This window comes from Notolepis coatsorum (assembly GCF_963971535.1).
Source record: "Notolepis coatsorum genome assembly, chromosome: 12".
Classification (NCBI taxonomy): domain Eukaryota; kingdom Metazoa; phylum Chordata; class Actinopteri; order Aulopiformes; family Paralepididae; genus Notolepis; species Notolepis coatsorum.
Window position 1 is genome coordinate 23,877,516 of NC_140176.1, and position 24,769 is coordinate 23,902,284.

A 24,769-nucleotide genomic window follows, 5' to 3' on the forward strand; every position below is an offset into this window, starting at 1 on the left:
CCGGCCGGCCACGCAGCTCGGGGTGGTGACTGGTCTATGGTCATGACGACTGGACGGGATGGAGGGGGGCTTAGGAGGAAGCGGGCCTGAGACTGCTTTGATCTGTGCTTGGCTGTGCTTTCTCCTCCTCCTCCGTCTGTTTCGTTTGTTCGCTCTGTACCCCGTGTGAGGAGGGGCCGGTCCCGGCCGCCCCGTCAAGGAGTCGCTTGGGGTGCTGGGTTCGAGGTCAGCTACGTCTGAAGCGCAGCTGAGGGGGGTGGAGTTCCGAACTCCCTCTGGTACCCACGGTTCTCTCACGGGCCTCTCGCTTTATGTCAATAGCCTCTGCTGTACGGGGGAGAGGCCGGTGTCTTCTTCTGTCGCTCTGGAGTGGAGGCAGCTAGTGGCTGCTGTTCGGTTGAGAGATTTAGCGAGGGGGCCTTGCAATGTCCATCCTAGGCGGGTCTCGACTGCTGCAGGACAGCCTCGGGGGCCTGTATGGACCCGGTCAATCGGGACTATGAGTTCTGCATGGTCGGAGCCTATCAACAGGGTCGGGGTAGCGCCGTCTATGAGCGGGATAGGTAATTGGCGCAGGTGCACATATTTATCCATCAACTTGGTGACAGGGTAGGTGTACTGCGATAGTCCTATTTCTTGGCTGGTGAAAGCATTTGTGATCTTGTACCGTCGCTCTGGCTGCCCGCTTGCTGCGATAGTGAAGGAGACATTCTCGCCCTTTATCGTCTTTAAATCTCTTCTTATTGTCCGAATCGTCATTTGGTTCTCGCTCCCCCGCAGTCCCAGCTGGGCCGCGGCGGACGCGAGCAGAATGGTCTTCTCTGACCCGTCATCAAGGACGGCGTAAGTGTCCATGACTTTGTCCCCGTGGCTCAGGAGCACTCTGACCACTTTGAGGAGCACTCGGGGGGTCTCGCTGTGCTGGTCAATGTGGAACACTCCTGTCTCGGGTGGTGACGTAGACTCTATATGGTACGAGTCGCACCTTGTCCGCCAGTGTCTGCCGTAGCAGTCGGGACACCAGGGAGCGGTCTGGTGGAACTTTGGTTCTGGTGCCACCGCCTCGGCATGGTACAGTACCGCGACGGGCCCACTCGGTTGTCCTGGCTGACGCTTGTTGATGTCGTGCAGGACCTCCAGGTGGGTGCCACCGCACCTGCTGCACTTTTTCTTCAGGCGGCACTCAGCTGCTAGGTGGCTGCGCGCGCAGCGGAAGCAGCGGCGGTGGTCCTTGACCCACTGGCTCACATCATCCGTGGTCAGCTTCTTGAAATCTTCGCACTGATGGAGCCGATGTTCTCCCTCACAGTACTGGCACTCAATCTTCCACTGGTCCTCTTTCGTCGAGGGGGTGTTGTGGTTGGAGTGCTGCGGTACTGCTTCGGCTTGGTGCATAACAGTCACCGATCTTCTTCCATCATTTATTCTCCTGGGTCCCTCTCTGGAGCTTGGCGTGCTCCGCCCGAAGGTGTCCAGTCGTAAGCTGCTGACCTCTCTCGCCAGGAAGTCGGCCAGATCAAGGAGGGATGGCTCGGGGCCGTCGGGGTCGCGGTAGTCCCTCTGCCGCCGAAAGCGCTCCTGTCTTGCGGGTGGCAGCTTCTCCAAAATCCTCTCAACGTTAGAGTTGGCGTATAGCTCATGCCTGCCCTTCTCCCGTTGCGCTCCCAGCATCCCCACCAGGGACTGCACTTTGATTGACAGGTCGTCTAGTGAGCGATTGTCTGTGGCTGGGGGTAAGCGGTCAATATGCCTTATCTCTTCTATTACGTAATCCCATATACGTCCATATCTCTGGTCCAGCGCCGCTAGGGCCGCTGTGTATGGTGTCGAAGAGGAGGCATAGGCTAGCGCTATATTGTGCGCTCGCGGTACTTTCAGGTGCTTCAGTAATATTGCATACTTGTGGCGTTCATCAGCGACATCCACCATCATTGTCTCTAGGCACATCCGGAGCTCCGTGTACTGTGCTCGAGTCTCATAGGCGAAGTCTGGAAACGACGGCGTGGCGATGTATGATGTCATGGATGACTGGCACATCGGTGAGCGTTGGGGGAGAGGCCTCCTAGGCGAGTCTCCTCTTGCATGTCGTCTTGGGCTGGTACTTGGTGGGTACCGAAGGTCGGGTACCCAGGTGCTGTTCCTCGGGGCTGGCGGTGCGTCAAACTCGCCCGTGAGTTGAGTCGGGGGTTTGTAGCGCAGGGCCTCGGGGCTGACTTCTGGGCTGTACTGGACCTCCTGGTCCTGAGTACGTTGCTGCGGGTCGGGGCTGTACTGGGTCTCCTGGGCCAGAGCACGTTGCTGCTGGTCGGCTTGACACTCCTCCTCCTCCTCCTCCTCTTCCTCTGCTAGGACCTGGAGTCGTCTGTTCAGTCTCTCGGCGTGGTTCGGTTCTGTACCCCGGTTGCTAGGTCTCGTATGGACCGGCTGGGGAGGGGGTTCGGAGACGTGGACAGGATCCTCCTGTAGGCGGGGTCCCGGGTCGCTTCGTCGGGTAGGGGAATGTGTCCTAGACCCATGTCTTGACGACCTCTGAGAGCTCCGTGCGGAGTGGGGGGGTGTCGCCATGGCAACCAGTTTGTCCATCAGCTCCGCCTGCAGCCGGTCGCGCTCTGCCTCGCGCCGGGCATGGGCTGCGTCGCGCGCGGCTTCGCGCTGGGCGTTGGCGATGTCGCGCTGCGCATTGGCGCTGGCCTGGGCAGCGTCGCGCTGTGCGTTGGCGACGTCGCGCTGGGCATTGGCGCTGGCATGGGCGGCGTGGAGCTGTGCATTTGCGACGTCGGCGCGGCTTCGCTCGATGTTCTCTTCTGTCTGGAGGCGTCTGGTCTCCAGCCTTATGCGGTCGTCTTCGCTCCTTTGTTGCGCCTGGAAGCGCTCTCGCTCGCCTGCATAATGTTCGCGCTCGCACGTCTGTTGCACTTGAAGTCGATAGCGTTCGGTGGAGGCTGCCAGGGTGGCGATGAGTGCTTGCGCCAGCATCTTGTCCGCCTCGCTGGGGGAAGACGCCGTTCGGGGCGATCGGCTCCCGGCAGTACTGGTTGGAGATCCGTTCTCCTGTTGCGTACCGAGGAGATCCGTCTCCTGGGTGCGCGTCTCTTTTGGGTTGTCTTCCTCCCGGGGCTGATCGGGGACTATTTCTTCGGTATTGTCTGGGGGTAAAGTCGTGTCAGTTCCCTCCTGGTCCCCACCGTGAGCTTGGTCAGTTACATTAGCACCCACTAGGGCCTCTGTGGTCGGGGTAACCTGGTTGTTAAGGTCAGACATAATTTTACTTTCTACTTTTTCCGCATTTAACTTCCCTTTAAAGCTAGGTATTGGACTGACAGAGTATGCCTCTAGATAGGGAGGTGGCTGTCGTCTGCGCTGCGGGCGATCTAGCTTAGGAGAACCGTTTGTGGAGTGTTCGTCATCGGCCATGCCAATATTAATATTATATTAATATTACGCTAATTATTATCTCGGCTATCGAAGGACCAATTGTAACTGAGGGGTACAATTCCCTGACTGTATTAATCAAGTACTGATATCATTAATCACTACCGTCTATGTACTCCTGGCCAATACTGTACATAAGTATTATTAGATTAGAACACTCCAACAATAACACGGTTTTCCACACAAAATACTCGGTTAGAATATTTATTACATCAAAGGGAATATTGTTACATAATATACTTTGCTTAGATTGCGCTTATAAGGCAAATAGAATGTGCAGGCAAATCAATAGTAAATATTAAGAATTATCTAGGGATATTCTGGGAAAGGGTGTACTACCGGTTGTAAGCCAGCAGAGGGAGGCAAAGCTCTAGGCAAGTCAATGGTTTACGGAGCTGTAGCTGGACACCTGGAGACGGTGTTACTCCCTGAGTCAGCGGGGAAAAGCAACCTGGTCCCAGGATGCGCGCCGTGTAGGTGAGAGCCGTGGAGTCTCTGGTACGACAGAAACGGGCTTGAGTGATGGTCTCCACGGGCACGTGGATCCCACAGCAGTGGGGTAGGCGGTTCTCTGCTTCCAGCAGCGTGAAGAATGAAGAATAATAATCCTTGCCGGAAAAGTGGCACTGCGGGCGGGGTGTAAATCCCCCGTGGTGCTGCTGCTCCGGTGTAGATCCTCCGGTGCGGTAATGCACGGTTAAACTTGACGTTACTATACTATTAGCACGGGCAATAAGTGCTCTATGTCGACGCACAATTACTCACTCCACGTGGTCTTTGACTCGTAATGAAGGTTTACTAATAGATAGAGAACGATACGACAAACAGACGTATTAGGATAACACGAGACTATCTTGGGGCGATGCGAGCCCTGCTCTGCCCACGTTGCGTAGTGGGTGAGACGTTGCTTGGATAACTGAACCAGGCTGAACTGAAGGCGAACTGAAAAGGAACTGCAAGGGGGGTTCTGTATTCGCCGCGCTATATTTATATGTGCGGGGGGTAAACGATGGTGCCAGCCTGCTCACTGTCTCGTAGCCTTGGGCGAAAGCGGGCATGTTTGGGCAAGTCCTGGCGGTAGCTTTCAAGTCAGCTCGAGGGGGTAAGGCTTTACTCGGTACCTGGCGCCAGGGGATCGCTTCCAATAGGGGAACGAATATTATGGTCTGTCCTGCTAGACTAAAGGGATATTCCGTGCATATTGTACAAAGAATATACAAGGGATATCAAACGATATACAAATATTATACATGGGATCTCAGGCAATAGATATATATATATTCGGTTTAATCTGACCCTTTGTAACACTGTCCCTCGGTATTCCTGTTCTGTGTCACCATCCAAGGCTTTCACATGGGCACTATTTAAGCATTACATCACACGCAGGAGTGGTTTATTTTCACAAATCACGACTGCAAGTGGTGTAATGCTTTTATACAACTGCCACATCCATCCAACCTTATTGCTATACAATAAACACACATTAATCGAAGATTTATTGAAAAAACCATCCGCCAGAAAAAGTAGTTCCCACAACAACAAAAAAGACAAGTTGCCTCCATGTGGAAGCAGCTCGGAAGTGCATCCAACCAACTAACACATCCAACTGTGTGTTATTGGAATGATTGAGAGAAGTTGCCTCATGTGGAAGCAGCTCGGAAGTGCATCCAACGGATCCAACAAACTAACACATCCAACTGTGTGTTATTGGAATGATTGATTGAACATTTTATTACCAGATGCAGAATGGGTACAATACAGTACGGCTCAATACACACAATTGTTAAGGGTATGCAGACCTACTTTCTATAGAACTTCATTCTTAGATGCTTCTATAGAAAGTAGGTAAAACAAATTCAAACGTTTTCTTTGCCCTATAGGAAAAAAAAAGTTTTCTTCGCCCAATTTTTTTATTTATTTTTTTAAACCTACTTTAGAGGGCCTAAACTTAACCAGTTGGAAACCAGGCGTACAGTAATAAAATTAGCAATCAACCAATCAATCAATTCAATAGGCCATGCTCACTTAAAACAGCGCAACAACCAGCTCTCTCTCAGTCTGACTCTCCTCCGCCATTGCAGACAGGAGTGTGTGTGTGTGTGTGTGTGTGTGTGTGTGTGTGTGTGTGTGTGTGTGTGTGTGTGTGTGTGTGTGTGTGTGTGTGTGTGTGTGTGTGTGTGTGTGTGTGTGTGTGTGTGTGTGTGTGTGGGTGGGTGTGCCAGACAGTGTGAGAGTGAGCTCTGCAGTCAGGGGGAAGGAAGAAAAGATTTTTAAAAAATTGCAAATAATCAATCAATCAATCCGCGATTTTTCTTTTGTTCTACAATGACTCATGACCCATCAATTACATCATCCAACATATCCATTTGTTAAAGATTATTGTCCGCCATCTTGTTTTCTCCGAAAAATCTGCACGGCGGAGTGATGTGATTTGGTTGTGGGCGGGTCCTGGGACCAGGAGCGTGGATTGTGACGGATACATACGTGTAAATGGACTGTTTCAGCCAATCAGAATCGAGAAATTTGCATGCCATTGTATAACTCTTGGTATTCCTGTTGAATGTGCTCAGTGTGGGAATCCACATTCAGTGCCTGTAAAGGACTGCTGTAAAGGTTCACCCACAGTTTACCCACAGACAATGGGAATGCAAGCTGTGGAATATTGTATTTGATATTGTAGACCTATCAAGAGTTTAATTAAAAAAATTGTATGGTATGCGGCTGGGTGGCGCAGCGGACATTGCGCTCGTCACCAACGCAAGAGACACCGGTATCGAATCCGGCTGTCAGCGCTGCCTCCGGCCTGGGCCGGCCGTCATACTGACTCAATTAGCAGAGTTAGTGGGAGGGGAGTCGATGGGTGGTAATCTGGACGTTGTAAACAGCGACTCCTACAGGTCGGTCAGGGCGCCTGCACAGCAAAGACAGGAAAATGGCAGGGGCAGTGTGAGCCTCCTACACGTTACTCCTCGCCAATGAGAGTCCACGCTGGCAGGTGAAAAGAAGTGACTGGCTGCCTCCACATGTATCGGAGGGGACATGTGATGGGCTTCTATCCTCCCTACGACCGGCCAGTGGGGGGCACATGCGAGCAATGATCAAGACGGGGGAGGGGAGAATTGGCACGGCTAAATTGGGATGGGAGAAAAAATTTAAAAATGGAGGAGAAAAAGTGTGGGGGGGGGGGGGAAATAAAAAATTGTATGGTATAAGATAAGATATAAGAGAAGCCGCCTATTCTCGGTCCTCGCTCCTCGCTCCACAATGGTGGAACGAACTTCCCACCACAGTTAGGACAGCCGAAACCCGATCAATCTTTCGCCGTCGACTAAAAACACACCTCTTCAATCAATATCTGAAATATAAAAAATATATATATATTTTATACTAACATTCTTACTGTCTTATACTATCATGCAATCTTCCTACTATACTAATATGTCTTTTACTAATATGCACTCAACACTGCAGCACCCAAGTTTCAGCACTGTCTGATGAACATCGTTACTCAGTTGTAAGAGTCGTACCCTTCCTGCTGAGTTGTCGTACAGAACCTGTAAGCCGATTTGGATAAAAGCATCAGCAAAATGACAAAATGTAAATGTGTGATAGGGTAAGGTAAGGTAAGGTAAGATAAAATAAAATAAGGTAAGTTAAATTAAGTTAAAAATATAATATATAAAATATATTAGTCTATACAGTTATGGAATGTATATGTATGTTATGTGGCATTGGGGGGAAACGCCGTTTGGGGCAACACAACACAGACACTGTATTTATGGCTCAAAACACCATGTTTATTGTCCATAGGGAGAGAGAAGAGTGTTAGAGGGGGTTGCCTGGCCCGTGGTGAACCCCAAGGTATTCCGTGAGTGAAAGTGGGGGGGGCAGCCGGTCCAGGCATGTTGTCCCAGCGGTCGTCATGCTGTGGGCAGCCGTCAGTCTTCTCCGTCTTCTCCGTCTTCTCCGTCTAGGGCAAAAGGACATACGTGTGAGCTCTCGGTTGAAGTGAGTCAGAATAACCTCTCCATGTGCTGTCAGAAGCCTCCTTTTGTGTGGCTGCTGACGAGGCCTGATCAGTTCCTGGTGTGGGTGATTCACCAGCTGTGGGTGCTGATTGCCATGCTGCCTGTGGGGCTCCATGGCCTGGTGAATCCCTCATCACAGTACAGTATGTACGGGTGTAGTATGATACAGTAAGATACACAGTGTGCACAAAATATACATTCAGGTTTGTACAAAAGTAAAATGCACATGCTGTAGCAGAGCTGCGGATGGAGAAAATGCCGATACGGGGACTATTAACTATAATACTGAATACTTTTGGGTCGTGTGCAAGAGTAGCGATACCAGCTGAGCAGTACAGAAATTACTGACAGGGGGGAAGCTGTGCATGTGTGAGAGAGAGAGAGTGAGTGTATGTATGTGTGTCTTTATATTCATTTTTTAAAGAAAAACACGTAGGCAACTTAGGTTTGTAGGCCTACATATTAGTTACACACCTCGATATTTCAAAATGACACTTTCACAAATAAAGGTCTCACAATAGCTAATAACTTCCATAACACACCACAATGATTTCCCATACCAGACCTTCATGACATTGGTCAGTTTTTTTTTCATTCTGGAATGAACCTCTAACAATTTCCTTGCGTTCACGTATATATCTAAAATGTGTTTTAGTCAGTAGACCATCAGTATGAATTTTTTGTGTGAAAATGTCTGCTGTGATTCACGGTGGAATGAATAAGCAATGGGAGAGAGAGAACAGAGCAGGAGTTTCTTTGACCCCGTCAGGGAAAAAAAGAGACAAAATGAAAAAGATGAATCATAGCTACACCATGTCATTATCACTGAAAATCTCACCTCTTTTCCTCTCTCTACCTCTTTCTCTCTCTCTTTCTTTCTTTCTTTCTTTCTTTCTTTCTTTCTTTCTTTCTTTCTTTCTTTCTTTCTTTCTTTCTTTCTTTCTTTCTTTCTTTCTTTCTTTCTTTCTTTCTTTCTTTCTTTCTCTCTCTGTCACTCTCTGTTACTCTCTTTCTCTCTATCTCTCCCTCCCTCTTTTGCTCTCTGTCTCAGTCTCTTCCTCGTTCTCTTCCTGTCTCTCTATCTCTCCCTCTCTGACTCTCTATCTTTCTCTCTTTGTCTTCTGCTTTGTCTGCTTGCATGCATTGTCTGTTTTTTGTGCCCAAGAGCACAATCATAGCGTTATACTGGAAAGTCATTGAATAGAGATGAGGCTGTATTTTCATCTGTGAAAAGTCATTGGAATTCTGGCTTGTGCACACATGGGAGGGGCTTATTTATAAGTACCCACCAACACAAGCTATATACAGGAATCGTGGCAAAGGGGAATTACACCCAATTTAAGAATATGGTCAAAGACAGCCCAAAGATATTTGTGAAAACAAACAACTCTCTCCCAAATCCAAAGATGTGAGTGATAAAACTCAAACTTGTGATGTCATCAAGTATAAAGTCTGGAGCTCCATAGAAAATGAATTGGGAAAGATGGTATAGATGACCCTGAGAGCACCCAGGGCAGGGACATTACTAAATTAGATGTCATGCTAATATGTCATGTTCTACAGTAGGACTTACTACTATTGTTACAAAGGGTCAGATTAAACCGAATATATATATTTATTACTTGAGATATATTGTATAATATTTGTATATCGTCTGATATCCCTTGTATATTCTTTGTACATATACACGGAATATCCCTTTACCTAGGTACAAGCCAGACCATAATATTCGTTCTCCTATTGGACAGCGACCCCTAGGCGCCAACGACCATACCCCCAATGGCGAGTTCAAAGCCACCACCAAGGCTTGTCTCAACATGTCCAGGTTTGCGCAGTAATACGAGACAGAACTGAGGTTGGCACTAGATAATTCACCTTACGTATAAATACGGCGCAGGTGGAAACAGCAGCACTTCGTTCACTTCGTTCAGTTCGTTCAGTTCATTCAGTTCATCATTCGTTCAAAGTAACGTATCGTCTTATCTCAAACGTTAAAGCCTTCACCACGAGTCAACGACCAAGTGAAGTGAGCAACTTTGCGTCTAAATAGAGCACTTATAATATGTGCGAATAGGATAGTAAAAGTGTCAGAGCTTAGTGAAATAACGTCAAGTTCGATCTAGTTAATGTGAAGTACCGTGCACAGGAGAATCTACACCGGCGAATGCAGAGCCTTTTCCGGCTGGATTATATTGCTTTTGGTACTGTGGCTGCTGGAGCAGAGAACCGTCTACCCCACTGCTGTGTGGGATCTACCCGTGAGGAGCATCACTCGAGCCCGTCTCTAGGAAGAGGCTGGCTGGCTTTCATCCATGCTGTCGCGCATACTGGATTATAGCTGCTGCTTTTGTCTGCCGATCGAGGGGAGTATATGTACCGACTCCCGTAGCTGGAGCTTATTGATTCCCCGTTGATCCAGACTTTTGCTCCCGAACATTCCTCTCCCCTGCTGGCTTACAACCGGAGGGAACCCCCTTAGTATCTCCAGCTGACTACGAGTGTGCCTTATGTAATTCTTATGCTACAGGTGGTATTCAATTATACCCATCTTAATATGCTCATGGACTTACGCTCTTGACCTACTTAAGTGTTCTTCGCCATATAAGCGCAATTCATAATTCTCAATATTGTAACCTATTGGTGCTGCTTTAATAATAAATACTTCTAAATATAACTTTCCTTGTTAAGCTGTATTCTTGTGTGGGTGTTCACCATATATACCGTGTACTGTATGGCCAGTAATTAAAGTACATAACTAAGTAGTGGTTTAATAATACCATACTCTCAATACAGTCAGGGAATTGTACCCCTCAGTTACAACTATAATACCTAATAAAACAAGTCATTAGAATAATAGAAGCCTATTTTGCTGGGATGATTAATTTCGAACATACAGTATACAGTACGTGTGTGTGCTTGTGCGCTGAGGCTGTCTCACTAACTCCACGCATTTATTTATTTATTTATTTATGGAGCATTTATTTATCCACTCTGGTTGGATGGTGTATTGTACTTGTGCTGTATAATAACAATACATTTGAATCTAATAAAATTTTGAGATCAGTCGCAAATCGCTTCCGCGCTACCTGTTGAATGGATCAGCATAGTACAGTGCAATGCCGAACCTCTGCTGTTTTCCACATGCCTCATTTGCCTTATAAGGAGCTGGCGGGCGTGTCTGTATGCAAATTCAATGAACAAGAACGTGCATTTAATTTTCAAGAATGAGTGACGTATTTCATTCATGGGAACCTAGTTGCAAAGATTTTGACAAGTTACGGAGACCGCTTCACATGTTCAGGAATCCGGAGGATTTCCACAAATCTGTTGGTACAACATTTTTAACAAGATATTTACAAAGGCACTTACAAACACGTTTGAGAATGAGGACCAATGCTTATTGACTATAATTTTAGCACAATACAATTAGATAGTGTGCGTGTGTGCGTGCGTGCGTGCGTGCGTGCGTGTGTGTGTGTGCGTGTGTGTGTGTACTCATACTAACCAACCACCAACTAAAAAAACGAAATGCTTGTCCCTCACTAGTGTAAGGGAGGGGGAATCCAAACACAATGATGATGTCACTATACGTATGTGACTGGTCTTGAAATAACGCTTTGAGTCTTGCTCTCTAATGCTATAACACTGGCCATTGAACCTGTTGACTATGAAGCTATCGCTGCTCTGACGGTGGGGGTGGGCGGGGCCTATTGTGGGAGGAGAGCGAGGCCGGTGATGTCATTGTCCCTGGACTGCTCCCCTGCTCTACCTATCCCTGTCTCAATACTGTATGTGTGTTCCTTGTCTCTGTCCCTTAGTGTTCTTTCTATTCTCTCTCTCTTTATCTCTCTCTCTCCCCTTCTCTCTCTCTCGCTCTCCTTCATGTTTCGCTGTTAGTCTAGAGCAGTGGTTCCCAAAGTCGGGGTCGCGACCCAAAGGTGGGCCGCGAGCAGCCACGGGTGGGCCGCGAGATGATTAAAAAAAAAAATTTTTTTTTTTTTTTTTTTTTTTTTTGTCAGGCCACTGAACTTAGAAGCAGGCCAGGACAGTGTTTCTAGTTGTATTCTAAAATTATATTCTATTGTATTCTAAAATGTGACTATATGGTTTTATATTAACTTAATAAATAAACAAAAACGAAAAATCTACTTATTTCAACGAACATTTCAAACTAAATAACAGATTATGCACATAAAACGCTGAAAACAACCGAAGCAACAATAGTATTTTAATGAGGCTATGATTATTATCATTATTATTTTGCAACAAGTTAGCCCTCTCATAAATAGCACATATAAATGAATAACTAACTTGAACTAACTTAATAGGATTGAAGTGATATTTGGATTAAAAAATCGGTCGCCTGGCAAAAAAAAAAAAAAAAAAAGCCTGACGATGTGCATTGGGCCGCGGCTCTCTGACGCCTTATTTTCTGGGCCCTGGCCTGAAAAGTTTGGGAACCCCTGGTCTAGAGTTGTACTGTCTTGTATTAGGTTCACTGTTTAGTGTTAGTGTTTGTAGTCTGCTTGTTTTTTCCCAGTGGCTGGGCCCTCATTTATCAACAATGCGTAGAAAGTGGTCTATTTTCTCTCCTACACAGAATTTTTAATGTGTCTACGCACAGAAAAATCAGGATTTCGCACGCACACGAATTGGGTCCCAAATTGCGGTACAAATCAAGGAGAATGTGTCTCGGGTAGCGGATTCTACTTATGTGCTCTTGGCAAATAGATATCAGCAAATAAATAATATCTCTGAAAACACGTGTAGTATATTTTTGATTGGTTATTAATGGTTATTAGACATTATTACATGGCGTTTTAACATTCGCCAAAATGCTTGATTGTGATTGGTCAATAGCGCTCTGTTACCCCTAGCAGCGGTCAATTATTTCTCGATAATTGACGTTGCTATGGGCAACGGCGCAATAATGACCGCTGTTAGGGGCAACAGAGCGCTATTGACCAATCACAATCAAGCATTTTGATCGCAGTCACGAAAGCTATAACCTCGTTCCCAGCTTTATCTCGCACAGCTGCACTACATCAGGTTCAATCAAGTCCACACCTGCCGGCGATGACAGAGGAGCCACAGAACAACTGCATCTGCATTTGATCTTGTCTTGTCGATGGTGTAAAATGAATTAGGTATATTGTTAGTAAGTTAGCCATGTAATAAGCAGGATAATGTATAGCTACTCGGTCATTGTCGCAAAATAATTGACCTTCACTGCGTTTAGAACACCGTGTCGGTCAATTATTTTGCGACAATGACCTCGTAGCTATACATTATCCCTTACATAATGTGGATTTAGCCATCTGTCCCAACGGCTGGAACCAAAGCTCACTCAAAAAATACAGGTTCCTCAGAGAGAGAGCCCCCACTTGGAGGCCAAAACCAGTTGATTAGGGTGTGACTGAATGACCCTTTGTTACTAGACTGAGGAACACACACACACACACCCCCTGTCTCACATTGACCCCCCCCCCCCCCAGGAACCACTGATTAAGTTGGCACACACACACACACTCACACACACACAGTAGTGCATGTGACAGAGATTAGGGTTCACACACTGACCAAACCGGTTTACCTATGGGAGGGCGAATCACATCACAGCATTTAGATTTGGTTTGAGCACATATAAACCACTCATCTTGACATTAGGGCACACACACTCGACAGGGAACCGGACTGTGTGTAAGGGAGACTTTGATAAACCCGTGTACTGCTTTGGAGAATTGCATTGTTGCTGTTTGCCAATAAAACAACTTTCACTCCCGGACCATTGCTCCACAAACCACTTGTTTCCAGACCTTTTCTTCTCCTCCGAATGGACCCAGAACCAAGCGTGCCAAATTAAGTGACGTTACACGCTCCCGGTGGAGTGCACCCTGTGACAAGTCTTCCGATAATGCAAGATAAACCATGCTGCATTCATTCGGAAAGACCTATTCCAAATGCTAGGGTTTGACAATAATTGCACTCATGTGTTACGTTCTGGACACCGACCTCGGTCGGTGACCACCCACATTCCTGGCATATGTCACTGGGCTTGTCACCTGTCATTTCCCTGTCAATTAGTGCTGTCACTTAGGGGTGGTTCCTGATTGGCTGTTACGGGGGTGTGTGTGGAATGTTGGTATTTTGTCTCTATGTAACATACCTCTCTTCTGCTTGTCCATTGTCAGGTCTTCACTAATTGCGTTCGGGGATAACGCGGACGGTTCTACTCTGGACCTCCAATAAGCTCCCATTTACCTTATTTTACACTTGTGCTATTAGCACTTGTTCTCTCTTAGAATTTACTCTGTGTTCTTACTATTAAAGTCGAACCTGTTCAAGAGTAAACACTCTCTGTCTCTGTGATTGCCTTCACCCATTGGAATTCACCTACCTGCATTCTGACAGAAGACCTGACCATCAGAATTCCATGGAGGCCATCATGGAGATGCTCCGGACGCAGGGAGCAGCCCAGACACGGATGGAGGAACATCAGCAGCTGGTCAGCGCCGAGTTAATCCGACTCAATGGGGTCGTCGGATCATCCCAAGCGGTGGCGCAGTCGGCGTTGGCCACAGCCCGACAAGCCCAAGAAGGAGTGGCTGGTGTTCAGTCGGCGGCGGGAGAAGCAGCGCTCCACGCAGAGGAGAGTCGGGGGGTGTTCGGGGTCCAGGAGCGGTCCCGCGAACCACATCTGCAGGCGCCCGCTCGCTATGACGGATCACCGGATGGTTGTCGGGAATTCATCACCCAGTGTCTACTCGTTTTCCGGCTGCAACCACGATCATTTCCATCGGAGACAGCGCAGGTAGCGTATATTATCACACTGCTCACCGGTCAAGCTCTCTCCTGGGCTAGAACGGAATTAGAGGCAGGGGCGATAATCTGCGACAGTCTGGACGCCTTTACCCGGGAATTGAGAAGAGTATTCGATACTTCCCGGGTACTCTCGATCTTCGAGGCTGGTGGTCGTCTTCTCGACTGCCGGCAGGGCCTCCGCACGGTCGCAGCTTATGCTATCAATTTTCGGATCTTGGCTCGGGAGACAGCTTGGGCGGAGAACGTCTGCGTGGTTCTGTTCGTCAGGGGACTCTCAGCGCGGATGCGAGATGCTCTCTCCGCGCGTGAGATCCCCGAGCAGCTGGAAGTGCTGATCAACACCACCATCAAGATGGATAATCGGCACCGGGAGAGGGAGAAGGAGCATGTCAACAACACCCAGCCCCAGGTATGTTTTCCTTCTGCTCCTGGTGTTGATAATTCCATGCATTACACGAGTGGGCCACTGGGTGATGAATCCATGCAGCTTGGAGCGCTGTCGCTCTCGGACGACGAGAGGCAGCGCTTCATCAAAGAGCGACGCTGCTTCCGGTGCGGCCGCACCGGTCACCGCTTCGGCAGCTGTCGGGTCCAGGCTGTATCGGCTCGGCGCCAATCGGGGATGGAAGGTGCGCCGTCGGGCTTCGAAAAGGCGCCAGCAGGTGGGCTCATTCCTGCCAAAACCACGGATTCTCGTACATTTTTTGAGGTGGCGATCAACTGTGGGGGTGACATTAGGGGAACTAAGGCTCTCATTGACTCAGGGGCGGCGGGCAATTTTATTCACGTGGGATTGGTGAAGGAGTGGGGAACCCCAGTGGAGGATTTAGGGGTTCCCTTACCAGTTTATGCCCTGGACGGTCGGCCTCTGGGCAGTGGGAGCGTCACCCAGCGCACAGTTCCCTTACACATCCGGGTGGAGGGTGGGGAGTGGGAATGGGTTACATTTTTTGTCATCTTTTCCCCCTATTCTGTCATGGTGTTGGGTCATCCCTGGTTGTCGTCATGTGTTCGTGTCATTAATTGGAGCACGGGCAAACTCTCAACGGCGGCCGACGTCAAGTCGATCGTCAGCGGGAGTTTGCCCAAACCCTTGTCTCCCCCCCCCTCTTCTCTTTTGTCTCCTCCCTCTTTCTCCAGGATGGTGGGGAGCGTGGCAGATTCTGATCTACCCTCTAATCCCGATTTAATAGGGGTGCCTGAGATCTATTGGGACCTGGCGGACGTTTTTAGCAAGACGCGTGCTAAAGCACTTCCGCCTCATAGATCATACGACTGTCCCATTAATCTTCTACCCGGTACCTCCCCGCCTCGCGGGCGAATGTTCTCTCTCTCACGCCCCGAAACCTTGGCCATGAACACCTACATAGAGGAGGCATTGCTTGCGGGGCACATACGCCCTTCCACTTCCCCTGCCGGCGCTGGCTTCTTTTTTGTTGATAAAAAGGATGGGGATCAGCGCCCATGCATTGATTATAGGGGATTGAATGACGTTTCCATCAAGAACCGATATCCTTTACCCCTCATGGACATGGCCTTTGAGTGCTTACAGGGGGCACAGGTATTTTCTAAACTTGACTTACGTAATGCATACAACCTGGTCAGGATTAGAGAGGGAGACGAGTGGAAGACTGCATTTAACACACCCAATGGGCACTATGAGTATTTGGTCATGCCCTTTGGTTTGGCTAATGCTCCGGCAGTCTTCCAAGCCCTGGTTAACGACGTGCTGCGAGACTTGATTGGGGTGTCGGTGTTTGTCTACTTAGATGATATCCTGATTTTTTCTTGCGATATGGTGCAACACCAAATGCACGTTCGGGAGGTGCTAGACCGTCTCCTCAAGCATCAACTATTCGTTAAGGCTGAGAAGTGTGTGTTTCACACGGACACCGTGTCCTTCCTGGGCTTTGTGTTGACGAAGGGCGATCTGCGCATGGATCCAGCCAAGGTGAGTGCAGTTTTGGACTGGCCACGGCCTTCGTTGCTCAAGGGGTTACAACGGTTTTTGGGCTTTGCAAATTTTTACAGGCGCTTTATTCGCAATTTTAGCGCCTTAGCCAATCCCTTAACAGCTCTCACTAAGGCCTCTCTCCCTGGCTTTGAATGGTCGCCTAGGGCTGAGTCGGCCTTCTGCGATCTTAAACGTCGTTTTACATCCGCTCCTGTATTGATCCGCCATGACGCGGAGGTTCCGTTCATTGTGGAGGTGGATGCCTCTGACGTCGCGGTGGGGGGGGTGCTCTCTCAGAGATGCTTAAAGGATGGGAAAGTGCACCCGTGTGCTTTTTTTTCTCGCCGTCTGTCACCAGCCGAGCGTAATTACGACGTGGGTAATCGGGAGTTATTGGCGATCAAATTGGCACTGGAGGAGTGGAGACATTGGTTGGAGGGGGCGGCACATCCTTTCATTATTTGGACTGATCATAAGAACTTGGCTTACATCCAAGGGGCTAAACGCCTTAACGCTCGCCAGGCCAGGTGGACGTTGTTCTTCACGCGATTTCGATATACCATCTCCTATAGACCCGGCTCCAAGAATATCAAACCTGACGCGTTGTCGCGCCAGTTTGATCTTCCTGGGCGGGAGGAGCAGCCCCATCCCATTATTCCACCGGCCTTGATTTTGGCACCCGTGTCTTGGGGCATAGAAAGGGTGGTAAGGTCGGCGCTAACACGGGAGCCCGATCCTGGTGGGGGTCCTCCGGGACGGTCGTATGTTCCCAAGGTGGCGCGCTCACGCTTGCTACAGTGGGCACATGCGTCATCCCTCACCAGCCACCCAGGGGCAACCAGGACCCTGGAATTTATCCGTAGGAGGTTCTGGTGGCCGACAATGGAGGGGGATACGCGTTCCTTTGTGGCGGCCTGTCCGGTGTGCGCACGTAGTAAGACCTCTCGACGGGCACCGGCGGGTCTCCTCCGACCACTTCCTATTCCTAAACGACCCTGGTCACACATATCTCTGGACTTTATTTCTGGTCTTCCCCTTTCGGACGGATTCACCACCATCTTGGTGGTGGTGGATCGGTTCTCTAAGGCGGCTCACTTTGTCCCTCTCCCCAAGCTTCCTTCGGCCCGGGAGACTGCTGATTTAATTATACAGCATGTCTTTCGGGTCCACGGGCTGCCAGTAGATATCGTGTCGGACCGGGGTCCTCAGTTCGCCTCCAGGTTCTGGAAGGCGTTTGCCGCCGGCCTCGGCGCCTCTGTCAGTCTGTCGTCTGGGTTCCATCCACAGTCGAACGGGCAGACGGAGAGGGTCAACCAGGATTTGGAGGGGGTCTTGAGGTGTTACGTTGCCGGTAGTCCGGCAACGTGGAGTAGGAGGTTGGCTCGGGCTGAGTACGCGCATAATACCCTTCTCTCCTCTTCTACCGGTATGTCTCCCTTTCAGTGCCAGTATGGTTTTCAACCTCCTCTGTTTCCCGAGCAGGAGCAGGAGGCGGAGGTGCCCTCGGCCCAGGCACATGTGGCTCGCTGTCGCAGGACGTGGAAACAGGTTCGGAAGGCGCTACAGAAGGTTTCGGTTAGTACCCAACGGCAGGCTAACCGTAAGCGTCGTCCGGCTCCAGTTTACCGTCCAGGGCAGCGGGTTTGGCTTTCCACCCGGGATCTCCCTCTCCGGATGGAATCCAAGAAGCTGGCTCCTCGCTTTATAGGACCATTTAAAGTGATTAATCGGGTTAATCCAGTGGCTTACGTTTTCTAAGCAAATATACTCTGAACTATTTTTTGCCTAAGCACTCGTCTCTGCGTGCAGTCAGTGATTTCTACGTGAAGCCGTGTTTGTGGACATTCTCATTCATTCAAAGGATCCGAACCGATTGAAGTTTATGGATACCATGACTTAAAATCCTCTTACCTTGACGATTAAAAGCCTCCCTAATTTAGAAAACAGTAATCCAATGGCTGGTATTGATAATATAATACTAACTACTGCACGTAGCTAACCGGAGCTAACACAGAACCGGATGGTCACTAAAGCAAATATAATGACTTCATTTCTGGGGGTTTTCAAAATAAAAGTGTGACGTTTATAGCAGCGGAAAACGTTTATTTTGTACATTATCTAACGTTAACACAAACCTAAACTAACTTTAGGTTAGTTGTAATGTTAGTTTAGGTTTGTGTTAACGTTAGATAATGTACAAAATAAACGTTTTCCGCTGCTATAAACGTCACACTTTTATGCGCGCGTGTGTGTGTGTGTGTGTGTGTGTGTATGTGTGTGTGTGTGTGTGTGTGTGTGTGTGCGTGCGTGCGTGCGTGCGTGCGTGCGTGCGTGTGTGTGTGCGTGTGTGTGTGTGCGTGTGTGTGTGTGTGGTGGGCGGGGGGCAACTCACCGTTCTCCTCTCTCCGTTATCTCACCGGTTCAGCCCTCAATCACAGCTCTCTCTCCGTTCCCATTTATCTTACGTCTGGCTGATTGATTAGTAATGCCTATTTTTGTTTGTTTTGGGCAGGAACTTAATTAGATTTCACAGGTCAGAGGGTGACGTACTGGGAACCGTGATAATTATGCCTGGGTTTTTTTTCTTAATTGAGGCCCGCCGTCAAAATGGGTTTGGGTTGTATATGTCGGGGTTATGAATATGATTCTATTTGAGGAGCTGCATGTCCCTGTGGTATTTCTCCTGGCTATCAGTGTCGGCGAGCAACTTGTGTGTGCATATGGTATGGTGTGTCATTTGGTGTGTCTGTGTGCATGTGTGTATGAACGTGCGTGCTTGCATCAGACCCGGCGCCATGGGCGGGCATTGGGGGGCCGTCCCGCCCACTGAGTCAGCTGTGCCCACCCTGGTAAAAAAATTAATAATTTTTTTTTTTTTTTTTTTTTTTTTTTTTTGTCAATCAAAGTCAACTATCCAAATCCTTAGTCGGGGACAGCCCTAGTGGGCACTGATGTCAACAACAACACTACTGAAGCTAGCATGGCACTTGTTCGTTTTCTACCCTCAAGAACGTCTTTACAGAACATCGCCTTAGTATGCTTCATCGACGCAAGGCCAATTTAATTCAGTTGGCATTTGAGAAGGACTTAACAAAAAAGTTCAGAATGAGTGGAGGGGCAGTGTTTTAAGAAGATTTCACTCTGTCCCCAAACGCCGCTTGCCGCTCTACTAATGATGGTGAGTAGCCTGTGGAGGAATTTAGTTTGCTTTTTTATGCACCTTATTTTTGTCAGTTCAGTTCAATTTGTCAGTGAATTCAGAAGTGTTGAATAAATGGAGACTTTTCAAAGATATAGAATAAAATAGAATAGAATAGAAATGTATTATCCTGAGGGAAATTTTACATTGCAAATCACTCAACATTAAACATTTAGACAGAACAAGTCACGAATAACTAAACAAATGGCCTAAGAATAGAATAAAATGAAATAGAATAAAAATAGAATAAAAGATACAGTAAATAAATACAGTAAAAATATACTGAAGTCTACAGTAGGTGTAATATTGTGTCCCCTGCTCTCAGTCCGCTGCCCCAGCAGGTCTGTTATATATATCCGTTCAGTCTGTTTTTGTATAAGTGAATGTTCTTAAGATAGAGAGAAATTAGATTTTTCAATTGCCTCTCTGCTGTTTAGTTCAGCACCGTGGGCAGCGCCAAGCAAGCCACAGCGCCGTTGTCCCAGCTGAAACATATAAAAGGGAACCTGTGTTGAAAAACCATTGTGCCCCCCCGAGAACATTTTATGCCCCCCCCCACTCATTTGTTTCTGCAGCCTGGTCTGGCTTGCATGTGTACATAATACCCGTATGTGTGTGTGTGTGTGTGTGTGTGTGTGTGTGTGTGTGTGTGTGTGTGTGTGTGTGTGTGTGTGTGTGCAAATGCATATGGTATGGTGTGTAATTTAGTGTGTGTGTCTGAACGTGTGTGCTTGCATGTGTACATATACCGTTATACGTATGTGTGTGTGTGCATAATTATGTATGGTGTGTCATTTGGTGTGTCTGTGTGCTGTCGATCTCAAACATCACATACAAGAGTCTTGGTCTCGTTGCAGGGTTTGTTACATTCTAACAGTGAGACATTATACATGCCACATTCAGGCACGTTGGCAGTGGCAACATTTGGGAGGTTCTGGGGACAGCAGGGGAAAAATAATTTAATGGCTCCTACCATCTGTCTCTCCTCACTCCCAAACCCACGCTTTTCTTCAAATTAGATTCAGGAGTTGTGCACTTGAGGTGCCTCTGTGTACAGACAGACTTTGCTCAAAAATATGCTTCCACGTACCTCTGCGGTATTATATCATTTGTGGAATCCATTCCTTTCCCACTATACAATTCATGAATGCACATCATAGTAATAATAGCTTGAATTTATATAGCGCCTTTTGTGAAACCCAAGGATGCTTGACAAAGCAACGACAAGACAAACGAAACAGAAAGATAATAATAATAACAATGATGGACAGGGAGATGACTATAGAGGCTGTATAGGCCTTCTTGAACAGGTGGCATTTCAGGACCGTCTTGAAGGAGTTCAAGGATGTGCAGAGCGGATTTCAGCCCGGGAGAGAGTTCCCGGAGGGTGGGGCCGCCACGCCGAAGGCTCTGTCCTTAATGATCCGTAGGCGGTGTGGGGGATGGAGGGCAGATCCGTGTCTGAGGATCGCAGCTTCCAGGAGGGCGTGCAGGGGTTGGGCGGAGGTCAGAGAGGGGCTAGGGCATGGAGGGATTTGTATATAAGGACAAGGAACTTGCATGAGACAGTACATCCATACAGCCGATGGTTATTCGTAGCTCAAAGGTATACTGTATAGTCCCTTTCCATACTGCATCAGTTCACTTGGCCTGCAGAATCACTAAAAGAGGGTCCAAACTTGTCACATTGGGCCATTGTAAAATGTTGGCAAGAGTCCAGGTGGTCGTGGGTTGAGCATGCCCCTAGATCCTAGAAGGCTGTTAATCGTATGTCTGTTATGAAAAGGCCTTCTTAACGTTTGTCTGTAAACCAGGGTTGGGATCCATTCCACTTCAAAATAAATTAATTCAGGCAGTGGAATTTTCTTCAAATTCAAAAATGGAAACAGAGAAACGTGTGGCCTTGAAAGGTTGTACTATCTGTCACGTATTGACACATACATGAGTATGGATGTGCTATCATAAGCAAACGGCAACTTCCTGTTTGAAATTTCAATGGATTGAATTTATTCTAACCCCGCTGCAAATGTTGACCGGCTCATGTTCCTCTTTGCCACATTGTAATCAACAACGACCTGTATGAACTAACACTACTACGTACAGTAACAGCAGTCCATTACAATCCTAGAAGAAGGAGAAATACGGCTGCGGTCCATTCCCACTATTAATAAGTCAAACACAAAACACACAAAAGGAAAACTCGCTAAAGGCTAAGATTGTTCAGTCGCGATCGATTCAAAATGCGGTTTTATTCACTATCACACAACCATACACACACAGATACAGATTTGTGTCATTCATCTCGACGCCTCCGGTATATGACTACTGTATGTTTTGGTTCACGTCGTTCCCTGACAATAACAACCTCGTCGCACCACAGCGCAAACACTGCACACCTGGTAAGAATTAAACGTCTTTCCATTTAGCAACTACATTTAGGGCTATTGTAACTGCCTGCATCTTAATAATACAGTATTTAATGCTGCATTAATCATTATGTGAGCAAACAAGCTGAGAGAAAAAGACAATGGGATAGTTGGGGCGGGGGGGGCGGGAGCACTTACACAAATATGAAACAATGCGCACGAGAAAAAGCATGCCCTCAAATGCAGAAAGGCCCCTCTGGCCTGCATGCGGTCCTAATTAGAACGCAAAGCTTTTTGACGGTAAATTGATTTTTAATTGTTCAGTCGCTGCATTTGTCCAGTGGCCAACTTCCCCCATTTAATCTCTCTCTCTCTCTCTCTCTCTCTCTCTCTCTCTCTCTCTCTCTCTCTCTCTCTCTCTCTCTCTCTCTCTCTCTCTCTCTCTCTCTCTCTCTCTCTCTCTCTCTCTCTCTCTCTCTCTAAGTGGAACATGTTTGGAGCTGCCTGTGCGGTTAGCAGCAATTTCCCAAACAACAGCAATTCATTCAACATTGGAAAGAGGATGTTGGGGGTGGGGGGCGGGGGAGGGGTGGGGGGGCGGGGAGAAAAAAAAACAGAGGCTGACAAACAGACGAGTCGGGCCATAATTGTCCATAATGCCTTTCTGCCTCATCCATTTTGGAAGCAGCAGCACGCGGGCCAAACAGTCAGTATGAAGCGGTTCGTTTTTTCTTTCTCTCTCTCTCTCTCTCTCTCTCTCTCTCTCTCTCTCTCTCTCTCTCCCTTCTTTCTTTCTTATTGAGAAGACACTCAAGGCTGTTGCCACGCTAATGGCTGTGACAGTGTGTAAATGCAATTGACAGAGGCGATCTATGTAAGCCATTGTTGAGGGGGGCTGGGGCATGGCTGATCTCATTATTCCACTGCTGGTGGCGGCTGCATGGTGGCTGGCTGGCCAGCAGCAGAGAGCAGAGCACGGACCCGACTTGGGAGAGAGCCCGGAGTAAAGTGTTGGTTAGGGGTTCTTAATGCAAGGGGGGGGGGGATACCAAGTCAAGTGTTTCATTCATATTAAAAACATACCTTTGTGCTTGAGTCGCTCTACTGTAGTTGGGGGGGGGGGGGGGGTGGACACACTGCCACAATTGAATGAAATCAGAGTCTATATGAAGATCATTTAACACCGCCTCGGGGTGCGTTTGGGGTGGAACATTTCAGATGCACTCTTGTAGAGTCAAAAATACACCATAAGAGTATGTTTAATACCAGCTCGTCCAACATTTAAGACATACTCTTAGGCCTACTGTATGGTCGGATGTATACAGGGAGTGGGTAAGTGCTCGGCCGACTATTACCTGGTAACTATTATGCAGACAGTCGGTATACTGTGAAAAGCCCTTGGAAGGGATGGGCATCCTCCACGTGTGTGTGTTTACCATCGACTCACAACCATGGACTCACGTACTCCAGTACATTTGTTCTCCAGTACTGCATCATCTACTGTTCTACCATCCAGACAGAGTGTTCTCCAGTACTGCATCATCTACTGTTCTACCATCCAGACAGAGTGTTCTCCAGTACTGCATCATCTACTGTTCTACCATCCAGAGTGTTGTCCAGTACTGCATCATCTACTGTTCTACCATCCAGAGTGTTGTCCAGTACTGCATCATCTACTGTTCTACCATCCAGAGTGTTCTCCAGTACTGCATCATCTACTGTTCTACCATCCAGAGTGTTGTCCAGTACTGCATCATCTACTGTTCTACCATCCAGAGTGTTGTCCAGTACTGCATCATCTACTGTTCTACCATCCAGAGTGTTCTCCAGTACTGCATCATCTACTGTTCTACCATCCAGAGTGTTCTCCAGTACTGCATCATCTACTGTTCTACCATCCAGAGTGTTCTCCAGTACTGCATCATCTACTGTTCTACCATCCAGAGTGTTGTCCAGTACTGCATCATCTACTGTTCTACCATCCAGAGTGTTGTCCAGTACTGCATCATCTACTGTTCTACCATCCAGAGTGTTCTCCAGTACTGCATCATCTACTGTTCTACCATCCAGAGTATTGTCCAGTACTGCATCATCTACTGTTCTACCATCCAGAGTGTTCTCCAGTACTGCATCATCTACTGTTCTACCAGAGTGTTGTCCAGTACTGCATCATCTACTGTTCTACCATCCAGAGTGTTGTCCAGTACTGCATCATCTACTGTTCTACAGAGTGTTGTCCAGTACTGCATCATCTACTGTTCTACCATCCAGAGTGTTGTCCAGTACTGCACCATCTACTGTTCTACCATCCAGAGTGTTCTCCAGTACTGCATCATCTACTGTTCATACCATCCAGAGTGTTCTCCAGTACTGCATCATCTACTGTTCTACCATCCAGAGTGTTTCCAGTACTGCATCATCTACTGTTCTACCATCCAGAGTGTTCTCCAGTACTGCATCATCTACTGTTCTACCATCCAGAGTGTTCTCCAGTACTGCATCATCTACTGTTCTACCATCCAGAGTGTTGTCCAGTACTGCATCATCTACTGTTCTACCATCCAGAGTGTTGTCCAGTACTGCATCATCTACTGTTCTACCATCCAGAGTGTTCTCCAGTACTGCATCATCTACTGTTCTATCATCCAGAGTGTTCTCCAGTACTGCATCATCTACTGTTCTACCATCCAGAGTGTTCTCCAGTACTGCATCATCTACTGTTCTACCATCCAGAGTGTTGTCCAGTACTGCATCATCTACTGTTCTACCATCCAGAGTGTTCTCCAGTACTGCATCATCTACTGTCCTACCATCCAGAGTGTTCTCCAGTACTGCATCATCTACTGTTCTACCATCCAGAGTGTTCTCCAGTACTGCATCATCTACTGTTCTACCATCCAGAGTGTTCTCCAGTACTGCATCATCTACTGTTCTACCATCCAGAGTGTTCTCCAGTACTGCATCATCT